This window comes from Marmota marmota, unplaced genomic scaffold (genome assembly GCF_001458135.2).
Source record: "Marmota marmota marmota unplaced genomic scaffold, marMar, whole genome shotgun sequence".
In the NCBI taxonomy this organism is placed as follows: domain Eukaryota; kingdom Metazoa; phylum Chordata; class Mammalia; order Rodentia; family Sciuridae; genus Marmota; species Marmota marmota.
Window position 1 is genome coordinate 14,601,410 of NW_026000101.1, and position 13,963 is coordinate 14,615,372.

General features: G+C 47.7%; 1 protein-coding gene across 1 annotated transcript in view; it reads right to left on the reverse strand.

Annotated features, from left to right (window-relative positions):
• Aldh1b1 (aldehyde dehydrogenase 1 family member B1) overlaps positions 1-527 on the reverse strand; it is a 5,704-nt gene extending 5,177 nt beyond the window's left edge. Inside the window, exon 1 of the mRNA XM_048783340.1 lies at positions 504-527. The gene's annotated coding sequence lies outside the window, so the exon portion shown is untranslated. The remainder of the gene's footprint in view (positions 1-503) is intronic.
• Between the last annotated feature and the right edge of the window lie 13,436 nt (positions 528-13,963).

The window sequence follows — 13,963 nt, forward strand, 5'->3', positions numbered from 1 at the left end:
CGCTCCGCCCAGGAGCCCGGGCTGCGCCGTTTGCTGCTCGCCTGCGCCCCGCCTTTCCCAGCCTCCCTTCCCCGGGAAGCTCGCACAACTCCAGCGCTCCCTAGCTCCTTCTCCGGGGGATTGGCGGCCACGTTGTCATGTCTCAGTTCCCAAAGTGCTCATCTGGTAGGGAAGATAGAGCTTGGAGAGAGAGGGGCGTCCCCAGGTCACCCAGCACTGTGCACTTGGCTAGATGGCGACCCCGAGCCTCTCCTTAACACTCCTCTGCCTCGCCTCTCCCCTGTTTCCCCCCGCCCCGCTGGGTTCACCGATTTCTGACTGCGACTGCGACTTCCATTTTCTTTACCCTTCCCCCCCCGCCCCGTTCCTTTAAGATTTTATATTTGCGCATTTTTTAAACGTCGATTGTCCCAAGACCACACACACACACACACACACACACACACACACGGTTGTAGAAAACTTGGGAAACACAGAAAAGGATGAAAGAAGAAAGAAATCACCTGTAATCCTTTCACCCAAAGGTAGCCATTCTTAAGGTTGGGTGGGTTCATCTTGCCAGTCTTTCTCCCTCTGCATCTTTAAAAGCAATTATTTTAATAAAAATCAAATCATATAGTGAATTCTAATGCTTAAAACAATCTTAGCATTATATCAAGAACTTTTGTCCTATCACTTGATACGGATGACATCATCCTCTGCTAGGTGGCATATAGTTCCGCTGGAGGGGTGAAGTTTCTGAAGCCTGCTGCTCTCCATCTTAGTGCTGTAAAGGATGCTAAGACGGGCAACCTGAGCGCCTCTCACTCCACAGCCATACACCCACCTTCTGGGTGGAGAGGTCAGAAAGCTAACAGTTGCGTTTCTCAGCCACCTCCTCAGAGTTCTGGATGTGGACTAGGGGCTGCCAATCAGTACTGCTGGATGGGGAGCAGGCAGGGTATTGTCCTGCCCCTTCAGGGCATCACTCACAGAATGTTAGAAAGGTAAGGATTTTCTGCAGGAGAATTCCTGTCTTTTCCCTGGGTTTCTGGAGTGGCAGCTGTGGCTTCAGCTCTTTGACCCCCCGGGGTTGAGTCAGGAGTGTACCTTGCTCAAATAACCCCAGGGAGCCTCAGATAGTAATGAGGATTTAGCAGGTCTCCTCCAAGGTGTTCTGGGAGTCAGTCCTGGTCTTCCTCTGGTCCTTCCACCAATTCCCTGTTTTAAATCCCCATGACTCCACATACAGTGTTTAGAGTGCTCAGGACATTTTCCCGCTGAACCTAACTCCCACAGTTCTTTCATTAAGCCACATCACTATGGAATCCTTATTTCCATATCCTCCTCAGGATGTTCACAGCGCTTGCTGCAGAACTGAGCCCTTCATTAAGGCCCTATGTTTTGTATCTTGTCACCTTGATATCCATGCGTTTGTGGGGAGGGTCCCCAGCAATCATGTCACCCTCTTGCAGAGCCCTTTCTGTCTTCCCCATAGCACATGGACAGTCAACACCCCTCGGGCACTTGGCATTCCGGGGTGAATTGACTTAATGATTAGTTGGACAATCATTGACAGGCTTTATTGATGGACGGTGGTGAGTTCATGACAAGTCAAGCATCAATCCTGGTGTGGTCAGACTGCATTGGAAAGCAGCAGACCTGAGAGGCCAGTGGCAGACAGGAAGTGGCCCCCACGGTGGAAGGCTGGGGGCTGTGTCTGTGAGGAACAGCAGAAGAACCTGGGGTGTTGGCCCTTCACAACTCGAGGGACAAGGTGTACCCTCTCTGAAGGACAAAACCAGACAGGATTTGTGGGATCCTAGAAGGCAAAACCAGATCAGTGAGGGGGAGTTACAGTGAAGCAGAGAGAAAACTTCCTGGTGGAGCAGAGCTGGCTAAGGACAGGAGGGCTGCCTTGAAAGGAAAGGAGCCCTTCATCGCTGGAGGAGGACAAAGACGGGTAGGAAGCCATTTGGCAGAAGCCTGTGGAGGGGAGTATCACATAGGGACTGGACTATATAAGTGGCTCCCAAGTTTAGCTGTGCATCCGAATAGCATGGGGAGCTTTAAGAAAGGATAACCATCACCTGGCCCTGCCCTCAGCCATTATTAGGTATCGTTTAGAGCCTGGGAATTTAAAAAAAAACTCCCTATGTGCATCTGATGTGCAACCATATTTGGGAAGCACTGGCCTAAGTGGTCTTTGGGGATTCTAGGACTCCATCGTGATGTAGAGTGTTGACTACTTTTCAAGAATGTGTTGGATTCAGCTTTTTAATTAGGGAGAAAAAAAATCAGAACCTCTGTAATGGATATTGGGGCTGGAGCCACTGTGGGTGTTTGAATAGAAAGCTTGAAGGGGAAAGAGTGAGATAACACGTCAGTGTAGCAGGGGTGTGTTTACACTAGGCTGGTGGGGGAAGGGAAACTACTTCTCTTCCTCAGCATTTTAGAACCTTATATGTCTAGGAAATCGCTGAAGAAAATTCCAGCTCTGAGAATGATGAACAGATCAGCCAGATTAAAACAAAACAAAACAACAACAACAACAAAAAAAAACACGTGAACTGTCCTATTTATTGTACACTGAGTATAGTCATTATCTGTATTTGAACTGAAGATGGAAAAAGGTCACACAGCACTATGCACTTGGCTAGATTTGCAGGGAATTGGGCATCGAAAAGTAAAGATGAATTTAAAACCAAACCTAAATGTATGTTTGTTTCCTCAGCCCCTGAGGGAAGCTGACACCATCTAAAAATGACCAAAGTCTGAAGGTTGTCAAACAAAACCAGCCCTGCGTGTTGGCTACAAACTCTATTCTCTTTCTACCTATCTTCCTCTTTTCTCCTTCTGTACCCCATTTTATAGCTGAGAAGACTATGACCCAGAAAGGGAAAGGGATCTGCCTAAGGTCACACTGGATATTAGAATCCAGTTCAGATTAGGAGCCAGCTTCTTGCACAAGCACACAAAGCAGGGATGCAGGGCCCATGGCAAGTGTGTGGGCATCTGTACAGCTGGGTTTCTCCAGATAAGAAGCTTCCAGTTCTGGGCTATAGGCAGAACACTGGTGGAGGCTCCCCCATAAATCCCAGCATTTCCAGATGTCCTGAAAATGGCTTCCTGCCCTTGCCTCCCCAGCCTTCCAGCCCTCTGTAAGTCTGATTCCCTGTATTAAATCTCTTCCTGCTCAGAACACCTACAGCAGCTTCTGTTTTTCTGATCACACAACCATTGAGACTGTGAAGACCCAGCTGACATAATGGGGTGGTGGGGGGCAGCAGGGGCTTGAGTGTTTACATACTATGTAGCATCTAGCAGAGCAGATGTCCCAGCCCTGACAGGTCTCCCCTGATGGTGGCTCCCCTCCTCCCGTTAGGGTCAAGGAGAAAAGCTACACACTGTGCGTGAACTGAGTCCTAGAGGGAGAGTGTGCCACATGTGGCCTGGGACATTCCATCCTGGAGGAAGGACAGGGTGGAGTTTGAGGGGACTTGGGTAGAGGTCAGAGGGAGAAATTATAAAGGGAAGACCATGGGCAGTAAACAGAGGGGAAATGCCCACCCTGCCCTGGGGGCCTGGGAGGCCTGGGCTTCCCGTAGGCCACTCATTCCTCCCACCGACACAGGATAGGTCAGTGATGCCCCTGCTGGCCCGGTGAGGAAACTCCAGATCAGAGGCTGCAGCTGCCACCCGAGCATCTGGCCAGCTCACAGGCTCTGATTGTCCCCGCAGAGTTGTGGGGGGTTTGTCGTTACTGTTTTCCCTTCTATGCTTTCTAAGGCTAAACATCGAGATATTTCACATTAAAAATTTACATTCCTAGTTTTCTTTGAAAATTTGGAAGACCTGGCCTACTAGGTCTACACTCCCATGTGAGCTGCTCAGTTAGGGATGTGGGTAACAGCTGCCCCCTTTAGATAAGGCCTTCACTCTCCAGTTCCCCACAGGCCTCTCCCTTTGGCTTCACGTCACGTTCAAGATTGTGGTAGACAGAATAATGGCCTCCTAAAGATACCAAAGCCCTGATACCTGGTTTCACCATACCTATCAATATGTTACTTTACATGGCAAAAGGGACCTTGCAACTAGTGATCTTGAAGTGGGGGGTTATTCTGGAGTATATGGGTGGCCCAATATAGTCCCAAGGGTACTGATCAAAGGGAATCGGGAATCGGGAGATGTGGTGATAGAAGATGAGGTTGCAGTGATGCAGCCACAAGCCAAAGAATGTGAACACCTGGAAAAGGCTAGGGGACCTGTTCTCCCACGTCTACAGGAGGAGCATAGCTCTGCCAACCCCCAGATTTCAGCCAAGTGAGACATATTTCAAACTTCCGAACTCCAGAACTGTAAAATAATTAATTCATATTGTTTTAAGTCAGAGTTTGTGAACATCTGTTCCACTAAGTAATAGGAAACTAAGACACTAATTCACTCACTCATAGCCCTCGCAAGCATTTGAGTTTGCAGCTCCTGGCCTACACAGGGCAGGACGGGTGGCCAGCAGCATTCTGTTGTGTAGACACACCATAATTTTAGTGGACAGCTTCTGTTTTGTTTGCCCAACATCACACCTTTTTTTTTTCCCCCTGAAAATAGTACTTCACTGCTCCGACCTCCACCCCAGCCATACTTTTGAGGGAGAACTTCCCATCATGATATCCTGAATATTCTGGGGAACTTGTTAAAGCTTGTTATGTGTAAGTGCCTTATGTTCTGCTTTTTTTCTTTTCATTTTTTTCTTTCTTTCTTTTTTTTTTTTTTTGGTACCAGGGATTAACCACTGAGCCACATCCCCAGCCCTTTTTATTTTTTATTTTGAGACAGGGTCTCACTAGATTGTTTAAAGCCTCACTAAGTTGCTGAGGCTGGCCTCGAAACTGTGATCCTCCTACCTCAGCCTCCAGAGCTGCTGGGATTACAGGCATGCCCCACCACACCTGCCTATGTTCTGCATTTCCAGCCCATTCCCCAGTGAAGCTAATGCTATTGGTGTCCAGATCATGCTTTGAGAAATGAGTAGAGGGTGAGATCTAAAGGACAAGTAGGGGTTAAAAAGGCAGGTAGAAGGACAGGCACATGCACAGGCCATGAGGCAGGAGGAGTGAGGTGCAGGCAAGGAACTGAAAGAAGACAAGCGTGGCAGAAGCCAGAAGAATGAGGGGGCCAGGGGTGATGGAAGAGGCAGGGGCTACACCATGCAGAGGCCGGATAGGAGCTCTGACTCGTGGGTCAGGCACCCTGCATAAATCTCACAGGCTTCCACCCTGGAGGAGCTTAGAGGACAGTGGGGAAGCTGATCCAAGCCAAATGAATGCAATAAACTGCCAGACTCCTTCTAATGATAGAGGTTAGCAAGCGCCAAGCTGTGGAGCCAGAGGAGGAAGCGCTGAGTTCCCCTCTGAATCCTTTGGGAGAGGATGACCTTCAGCTGAGCCATGTATCCATCAGAATCAATTCAGACATATGCAATCGAGCAGTGGTTCTCAGCTGCACTGCATATTAGTATCTCCTGGAGAAGCTTTTAGAAACACAGGGAGCCAGGTGTGGTGGTGCACCCTGAAATCCCAGCAACTCAGGCGGCTGAGACAGGAGGATCACAAGTTTGAGGCCAGCAACTTAGTGAGACCCTGTCTCAAATTTAAAAAACAACTTTAAAGAAGGGATGGGGATGTAACTTAATGATTAGAGTGAGTTCAGACTAAGTTCAGACCCAGTACCAAAAAAAAAAAAAAAAAGGTAACTCAGGTGCCTGAGCTCTAGGCATTAGTCAGCTTTGCCTCTCGGTGACAAATAAACCTGACAAGAACAACTTAGAGGAGGCAGAGTTCCTTTTGGCCCATGGTTTCAGAGGTTCAGTCCATGGCAGCCGATTCCGTAGCTCTAGCCCAGGACGTGAGGTAGAGCATCATGGCAGAAGGAGATGGTGGAGGAAAGTTGCTTACTTCATGACAGCCAGGAGGCAGAGCAAGAGACAGCTCCACTTCCAGGGACAACATAAACCCCAAAGGCAGGCACACACCCAGTGACCTACTTCCTTCAGCCTTCTGCACCTGTCCACAGTTACCACCCAGTACAGCGGGCCTTTCGAGTTATTGATCTATAAAATGGATTAATCCACTGATTAGATTACAGCCCTCATAATATAGTCATTTCAACTCTGAACATCCCTGATGGAAGCAGGATGACACCTCATATCGAAACCTTAACATCCTGCTCCAGGCCAACAGGGATCCCAGCTGTGGAACCTGGTTTTATGATTTGATTGTTTTGTTTGAAGCTCATCCTTGGATTTCAATGTGTAGCCAGGTTTGAGAATTATCAATGCAAGAGAAAATTCCAAATATTATGGACTTAAATCAGAGAAAAAATATTTTTATCTCACTTAGAAGTTCAGAGGTAAGCTGTCCAGGTGGCAAGCAGGAGGGGTGGGGTGCTCTGCTCCATCTTTATGCCAAGAGCAGAGCATCCTACTAAAGAGCTTTGAGAAAGAAGGAAGGGAGGGTGACACCACCCACTTTGCGATTTGAAGAGGTCACTCTGGTTGCAGTGTATGTCTCTTCTAGCTCCTAAGAGGCAATAAGACTCCAAGTTATGGCACCAAGAGCAGCAGGTGTTGTTAATTACTGAAGCTGGCAGCTGATGGGCACAAAGGGATTCATTATACCCTCTCCCTATTTGTGTGTATAGTTTAACTTGTTCATAATAAGAAGCTTAAGAAAATATGATGTTACCAAATGAGTAAAATGTGTCCTCCTGGTTCAGAGGCTCTGTATGGATCTCCCCCGCTTTGTGACCATCATGATTGGGCTCAAGGGGTCCTTGTCATTATGTAAATCCAAAGTTAATTATTGAACAGCAATGTCCAAATGGACGGGTGCAGTACAAAGGGCAGGAAGCTAGATGTCAGAGCATCTGGATCCTAGTCCCCACTCCAGCCCCTCTGTGTGACCTTGGGCGACTTCCTCCCTCTTAGCTGGGTCTTTGCATTGTAAGAAGAGGGGAATATGAAAAGGACCAAAGAGCCACAGGAGGACCAGACCCGAGTAAGTTGTTGTCCAGCTGTTACATAATGTTCTTTGTTAGCAGAGACCTTGAGCCACACACTTTGGACCCTGAATGCACGTTGTTTGTGAAACTCAGTTAACTGACTTTCCCAGCCTGTTATCACGGCTGGTTAGGAGCCATTAGGAAGCGCTGGTTGAAGTACAAAGTGTTGGCAGGGACCCAGTGTGTCTTCACACATTTGCTGATTGAGCCAGCTTGAAATGCTGCCCACCGCTAATGTCTCGCAGTGCAGATTTGCCAAGGAACACACAGGGCCTCTGGGATCCAGCAGGGATGATGTCAAGGTGACCAGAGGGGGGAACCGGTAGTTAGTAGCATCTGAGGACACCCTTGCCTTCCACTCTGTCTTTAGCCAGCTCCTTCAGGTTCAAAGACAGTTTCCTCATCGCTGTCCCTCACCAGGCAGCAGTTTCCACATTAGCAAGCGTCTGCCATCCACAGTGCCTGCCTCCACTCAGCTCCTGTGACTGACAACCCGGCGCCAGGCCCGAGATGAGGCAGACACCGGCCTCAGGAGGCTCACAGACTGGGGAGGCAGACAGACGTGGAACCTGACAAGTTTCTCTCCGACAGTTCGAGAAAGCCCAGCGGTGCCAAGAGAGCAGGGGAACAGGAAGTGGGACCAAAGAGCAAAATGAACCAAAAAACTCAGTCGGCGAAGGTCCCTGGAGGAGGTGAGGCTGGAACTGAATTCATTCAGAAAACTGAAAGAGGGAGAAAGAAATGGTATTTCTAGAAGACAGAGCTGCAGGTGCAGATGGCAGGAGTGAGAGGAAGCTTGGTGCCTTGGAAATCGGGGAGCAGCTCTTCCAGGCAGGGCCTGGGGCATGACTAACATGAGGGCCTGGACTGGAGTAGTACATGGTGGGCAGACCACAAAGGCCTGGTATGTCACGCTAACAAGTTTGTTTGTTTCCCTGAGGAGACCCAGAGGGATATTAAGGCAGGAGGGTGAGAACCATCTGGTTTCACTGAAATCTCATGGCTGAGAGTAAGGATTAGGTTCATATCCTAAGACCCCCAATAGCAATGGCTTACTGCAAAAGGTAGTTGATTTCTCTAAGTAAGTACAAGAAACACAGAGTTTAGCAGTCGAGGGAGCTAGCTCCATGATTCTCAAGGATATGCACACTTTCCAGTTTCTCCTTTTCATCCCTAAAAGTGGGGTGCTTCAAAATGACAGCTACCACACCCACCTTCTAGGCAGCAGGATGCAGGGAGGGATGGAGAAAAGAGCCAAGTGTGACTGCCCACTGCTTCAAAGGAATGGCCCCCAAACTCACTTTTATCCCATTGGCCAGAGTTCAGTCACATGGTACAAGGCACTGCAGGGAAGTCTGGGAAATGTAGTCCTTATTTTGGGTGGCCAAAATACTGGGGCTTCTATTTCTGTGACTCAGTGGAAAGACACACTGGGAATAACTAGGAGGCTCTGCCACTGACCTGTTGGACTCTGCTGTGAGAACAAGGGTTATCAGCTTTAATCAACAGATAAGGACACTGTGATTGGCTCATCTGTAGTGCTGCTGGGGTTACAAAACTTGGCATCAATGCCAGGCTCTTGAGTACTAGGCAAGCTAACGGAGAAAACTGAGGTGGCATCATGTCTCTTCCCAAATCAGGTTCCCAAGATCCCTGCTTGAGTGCATCATCCAAGATGAGCAGCCCATCTATGGAGGATTCCCCTGAGGTAGTATTGAAGGGATAAAATTGGTAGAAAGGAGACGTAAAGGAAGGACAAGGAAAGAGCTTTGAATTCAGAAGTTCTGCATACTTTTGCAGACCTGTCATTCCCTAACCAGTCTCTCTCTAGGCCTCCCCAGTTCCTGGGAAATCTGTATATAACTGTGAATCAACCCTGCAATTAATTGATTAAGCAAGAAGAGATATGATATTTTAAGGATCCTATAATTTAGGGGACTTTTCAGTGCTATTTATGAATTAAATAATGACAACCACATCAGTCTGAGGACCCAGAGACTGACCAGACCACCAGCAGTCACCTTGAAATCACCAGACTGATGTCGTTCCTACATACCTTCCCACTCCCACCCCTTAACACACTTCCTTTACAAGAAGATCTGAGGCTGGGCTCAGTGGCTCGTGCCTATTCAAGGACATGAAAAAATAACATCCCCCAAGAAAAGGGGAATGACAGCCCCCAGGGAGGAGGGAGGACCGTGTGATCCAGGAGGGGACCCACGGGGAAAGCCCACTTTCACTGCTGTCTTATTTATTACTCTCCTGGTGTTGGGTGTGGCAATGACTCAGGTTCTGCTGGTACAGGGCAGAAGAAGCTCCTGGGAAGGCAGAGGGACCCAGAGGGCAAGGTTCAGTGGAAGCTGTGGTATCTGCAGTCTGGGAGGTGCAGTTCCTGCCTGCGGGACAGATCAATGCCTTTAAGAGAGGTGTTTATTGAACAGCCTTCCTGAATCTCAACACCCAGAGAAAAAGAAAAGATCATTCAATCTTGTTTTCCAGCAAAAGGGAAAGGAAAGAAGAGGGGTGATAAGAAGCAGGCAGTCCTGCGCCTGTGGAGGCTGGTGTCTCAGATCCTGTGCATCAAAATGGTTGCAGATGACGGGAGGGAGACTAAGGAGTGAGTGGGCTGTATTAGGCTGTTCCTTCACCGGTGTGTGCAAACCTACGTAATGATTACCTTCTTACAATTATTATTACCATCTTCTACTTCATAGAGCATGGGGTGCAGAAGAGAGTACCTCTCCCACAATCGTACTGGCTTTAGTCCCCAAAAACATGGGTCTGGCCCTGTCTACTCCCCTGATTCCTGCTCTCTGGGCTCAAAGCCCCCTGGGTTCCCTTCCCAAAGCTCTCTGAAGCAAGGCAGCTCCCTCTCTCTCTAGCAGAGGAGCAGAGATACCTCTGAGCATAGAAGAGGAAAGCAATTATTTAAAATAACTCAAGGGCACCCCTTCAGGAAACTGTGGAGTTTATAGTAAACTAAGTTTCTGCTCTTAGCTGTGAGAACCCCGAGGGAGGATTTTTAAGAGGCTGGTTTGCCTGTCATTGCAGAATACACTTGGGGCATTTCTTGCCACCTTAAGGTGACTTAAGAGCAAGATACATGCCAAGGTGACATTGGCTCATGGCCTGCACTGTGCTGGCTCTGGAACCACACTGAGAAACCCCGGGGGATACAGACTCCTGACTAGACCCTGCCTTGTGTTCCCCTGGGGTTTGAAATGCTTGATTTCAGTGTGCCTGAAAATGTCACCATGTCAGTGACCTACTGAACCATCTGACTCATTCTGAGAAACTTAAGAAAACATACAGCAGGGGTTGCTGAAAAGACGATCCATTTGTCCAGATTAAAATGTAACGGTAATGCATGTTTATTGAGGTTTTACTGTGTGTTAAGGGCTTGTACAGATCACCTCCTTTAAGGGTTATTGCACCCATGGGTAGTGGACCTCCCAAGCAGTTCAGCTTAGAGGAGGAAACAGATTCAGACAGGTGCAGATGATGCTCTCCCAGCTGCATTTTAGAATCACCTGAGGGAGGTGATCCCCAAGTCCCATCCAGATGTGGTGAATGAAATGTCTGGGACCTGGCTGTGGGTATGATGTAAAGTGCCCCAGTGATTCTGATGTATGCCAGAGTTAAGATGGGGTTGCATAATTTGCTCCACTTCAGACCACAAATAAGTGGTGGGTTCTGCCCCAGGAGGTCTAACTCCACTGGATCTCACTTGAACATACTGGAAACAGTGTAATTCATCATGCTCCCAAGAGAATCTGAGCTCTGCTGTTACATACTTTCTCCCTTAATAACATGGGCTCTGTTGGATATGATGGTGCATGCCTGTAATCCCAGCATCTCAGGAGGCTGAGACAGGAGGATCCAAGTTCAAGGCCAGCCTCAGCAACTTGGCCAGATCCTGTCTCAAAATAAAAAGAACTGGGGAAGTAGCTTACTGTTTTAATCCTCAGTACCAAAACAAACTTAGGAAGCCCAAAATCTCTAGCAGGTCCAACTCTGGAACCAGAGATGTTTATTTCCTGCTCTAAACTTTGCTGATGGTACCAAGTAGATGCAACAGTGTATTCATTTGCAATTCCGTTGCAATCGCCACTGTAGCAAATCACCACAGATTGTGGTTTAAAACAACACACATCTATTACCTTATAGTCTGGAAGTCAAAAGCCTCAAATACTTTCCATTGGGCCAAAATTACGGTGTGGGCAGGACCTTGCCCCTTCCCAGGGCTTGGGGGAGGATCTATTTTCTTGCCTTTTTCAGTGTCTAGAGCTGCTTTTCTTGCATCCCTTTGCTTTTGACTCCCTCCTCCATCTTCAAAGCCAGCAGCCCAGGGTCTTGCTGGACTTTAACATTGCTTTCTTTATCTGCGTCAACTCCTCCTCTGCATCTTTCTATAAGGACACTTGTGTCATGTCCATAGCCCAGTTGTGCCAGAGCAGTGGGATAGGATGCAGATAAGCCAAAGAAAGTGCCTGAAGACAGTACCAGAGAGAGTTGATTTATTGGGAAAAGCCTACAAGAGATCAGAGACTGCTCCGAGAAGAGTTCAGTTGCAATAGACTAACAGCACCTCCGTCCCTCATGGTGTTGGAGCATGTCCTATCTGAGATTACATGATACATACCATGTGAACTTTGGAGGGGCACATGGCAAGAAGCTGAAACCTCCTTCCAGGCTGCTGACATTCCCGTGAACTCAGAAGTGCATCCTCCAGCCCAGGTGAGACTTCAGGTGGCTACAGTATTGACCAACAGCTTGCTCACAACCCCAGGGGGCAGCCAGCTCTGCCCAGACAAGCCACTCCTAGATTCCTGACCTCAGAGACTGCTATTTAAAGGGGCTAAGTTGGAATCATTTGTTATGCAGCAACAGATGATTAAATATAATTAATATTCTCAGCCTGATTTTTTCTAGTATTTGTAATCTTTAGTTCTTTCAGTGAGGTATTCCGCATACTTTAATTATAGAAGTAATTCATGCTTGTTGTAGAAAAATTAGATTACACTGAAAAAAAAATTACAGTGAAGAGGAAAACAAAAATTATGCAACGGTCACCACGGTTTCCTACTTGGGTGCATTTTCCCTACAGCTGTGCTTTCCTTGCAAATATACAAGGTCCTCTGGTTGGGAATATTTTTTTCAAAAGAAAAGCAGGATCTTGAAGTATATTTGAAAGAACCTTGAACTTGAAGCCTGATGACTTGGGGTCTCAGGCTCATTTCTTCACCGTATTTTGTGACCTTAAAAAATTGAAATCTATTAAAACTTTTTCTGAGCCATCATTTCCTTGTCTGCAAATTATGGATAAAAAGAGTCAACTTTTGGGATATGATAAGTATGAAAAGGTCCGCGGCTTTAAAAAGTGACCAGCACATTACAGGTCACAGACCCGCTTAGAATGTGTTCCCTGACATGCATGGGAGGAGTAGCAGAAGAATTGGAGAGGTGGGGGGTGGGGCAGACAGAACATCAGCCTGAGGGACAGTGGAGAAAAGACCTGGAGGTGAGAAGGGGATGGCGGGAAGAGGGGTTTAGGCAGAGAAGAGTGATTAGAGCTTAGAGAGTATGGAGGGCAGGCAGTTGGGGTCAGTAGTTATGGGCAGCATTGAAGAGGTTTTTTTTGGCACTGGGGATTGAACTCAGTGGTGTTTAACCACTGAGTCACATCCCCAGCTCTCTCTCTCTCTCTCTCTCTCTCTCTCTCTATATATATATATATATATATATATATATATATAGAGAGAGAGAGAGAGAGAGNGTAAGTGTGGACCACGGTGCCTGCTAAAGAGCTTTTTTGAAGGAGTGATGGTCCCTTTATTTGCCTGCCCTCTCAGTCCCCATCCAACATCTGTCCCACCACACCACACCCAGGGCACTTGGCCTGCCTGCCCTTGGTCCTCTCTGAGAGCCTCTGACTGCCCTGGACACCTTTCTCTCCTCATCTCCCTCAGAGTTCACCCCTGCCTTGTCATTCTCCCATCTGCTGTCTGCTACGTTTAGGTGACACGAGAACAATCTGAGACAAATGAGGAGGGGAATTGTCAGATGTGCCAGTCAGAGAGCTCATATCTGCTAAGGTTTTGTCACTGTGAGGATCTAACTTGACATGACTGAAGCCATCTTGGTCATAGCAGTCATGCTGCCCATCAGGTGACCTTGACGCACCTACCAAGCCCTGTGGGACAAAATCATTAAGCTGAGTGGGTTGTACTGAACACTGTACTAAACATTTCTTAACTGACATGGATTATTAACAGATTTTAGAAAGGCTAGGTATATTCTGGTTGGCTGCAGCCCACCTTTGTCTAACGTAGCACATAAACCCTTGCCTTGGGGTGCTACCATCTAAGACTTGTTCTCTCTTTTAAGTCCCCAAGAAATTGTGCTTTGTGCAATCCTGGGTCTGTCAGCCTCCTTCTTGAGTCTCGTGCCACCTTTGACCTTCAGCTGCAGGTTCTCATACAGCCCAGACCTGGTTTTCCCCAAACAATTGCTATATGACATTGGACGTGTAACTTCTCCTCCCTAGATGTCAGCTAAAGCCAGGGGACTAGACTAGACCAGTGGTTCCCCATTGAGACATTTTGGAGGATCCGGTCACTTAGAAATATGTCCTCTCAGGTGAGAAGGAAATAAATGTAACCTGAGAGTCAAAATCGATTCCAGAAAGGAGCTCTAGGCAATGGGTAATGACAGGAGCCTCTGGGGATAAACAGGGTGAGACTTCTGGGCTTGGAAGTCTTCCAGGCCCTGTCCGTCTTTGACCATCTAGGAGTCCCTCAATTTCAAGTCCGCTTGAGAAAGTAATTTGTAACCAGCAGAATTATCCTGGAGGAAAGACACTGCCTTGGGAGGGAAGGAGCTCCCAGGCTTCAGAGCATGCAAATAAAGCTGGACAAACCGTCTG